Genomic DNA, 1,894 nt, shown 5'->3' on the forward strand with positions numbered 1-1,894 from the left:
CTTTTGTGTGGACTACCAAATGGCATGGAAAGAAGGCACCATGTGCCAATGGAGACTTCCAAGGACTTATCAATGATTAGTTGTCATCAGGCTGATCAGACTCTCTATCACGGATCGTATATCTTCACTTGCCATCGGATTACTCAGGATGCGCAGTGATAATTTTCATGGAAGTTTAATCAACTTAGTTGATTCACTTTCATAATGGTTTATTCTTCTTCGTCTTAAAGGAACGCAGTTGTGTTACCACCGATCATTTAACCTCTAATCAACAAACGATGCACAACTTCGTACTTCCGCCAGACCTGGACCACTCAACGCATAGTGTTGAACGCAACGTCACCGTCTAGCGAAACGAGTGCAACACTGGCTAGACCCATCCGGCCGGACCGTTTAGTGTGCCATGCATGAGCCGAATTGGCCCCATCACATCATGTACTCGTAAGTGAGGGTTATGGAATAGTCAAGTTTAGTTGCAAGATGGTCTAGTCAAGACCTGAGTCACCAGTTCGGGCACAATCACACAAACACAATCTAGAGTGCGGTAACTCGTGACGTCGGCCTTCGCTCGTGCGAGCGAAGTAGGCCGTTACAGTACTGCACACGTACGAACGCCACAGACATCTAGGAGGAATGTCGTAGCCTGTACGATAGGTCCTGTTGTGAGTAACTCTTCGCATATGTATACCTTGCACGCCGCAGTTGCGTCGCAAGTTCTTTGATCGTCTCCCCCGGGGAGACTCCCCGCCCCCCTTCCCTCTCCCGGGCAGGGTGGCTGAAATATTTCATAGTGAAATATTTCAAGAATGTTTCAGTGAAATATTTCAAATATTTCGCGAAAAAAAATTTCAGTGAAATATTTCACTTTTGGCGGATTTTTCGCCTTTTTGAGAGGTTTACGTCAATAACTAGTGCTTGAGGACTCTCATCATGGATCACGGGCGTAGTTTGCCCTATCCCGATTGAAGTAGGAAATACTCCAGTCGAACCAACGGCATTGGTCTTTCTATCCGATGGGACCTATTGCGTGGTCCTGCAGCCTGATTGTACTACTAGGGCGTATCTTCTGGCGGTGATATAGTCAACCCACCCGCAGGTATTGATCCCATCATAAGATTCTAATGAAGAACAAAATAGCCTCAGACAAAGTCGCAAACTTGCGGTTATGGAATACTGAAATTCAGTGTAATGGAGTTTCAACGATTTTCGTCTCCATTGTCGACAGCGCCTTCCTTCTCGAGAAGTCGGCGGGTGCTCCATCTCAAGAAGGCATCCCTGAAAATCTTCTCCGTCTCGGGCGGTTGGCGATAGGCATGAGATGGATTTGTATCGTACTACATTTGAATCAAATGATTTGATCACAAGAGCTCATCCCAAACACCGAATCCAGTTCATCATTGAAAAGCTCGAATTTTGAGCCTCGAAATGGGGCCCCGTATTCCAAAATCGCTTTTATCTTACGGGATGTTTGATGATGCGTGAAAACACTCCGGGCGGCTTCCACTAAGAGATTTCAACTAGCCCATCAAGATTGGCATCGCCAAACCCTTCAGATTCGTCAATCTGGCGAATCTTAAGATTGAGACTCTAACTAGATCACAAACTTGAAAACTCAAAGAACGTTTCAGAAGTCTCTTAGTCTCAACTTGAGACTTCCAGACTCTCAAGTGTGAGGAGACTAATCTCGAAATGAGATCAAGCTAGAGCTACAGTACTGGTTCTGAACTAAGCAGCGCTTGGGAAACCTACAGCGAAGAACAGAAGTTGTACGTATTTTTTTCCAAAATCAAGTTAAACACAAAGTGAGAGAAAAATGCTTTAGAACTTCATTAACCGGGGATCGTGCTCACGAGGTTTGTGGCACGCGATTATCTACTTCGGCGAAGAATTATGA

The sequence above is a fragment of the Perkinsus marinus genome (genome assembly GCF_000006405.1).
Source record: "Perkinsus marinus ATCC 50983 genomic scaffold scf_1104296957136, whole genome shotgun sequence".
NCBI classification, from domain to species: Eukaryota; Perkinsozoa; order Perkinsida; family Perkinsidae; genus Perkinsus; species Perkinsus marinus.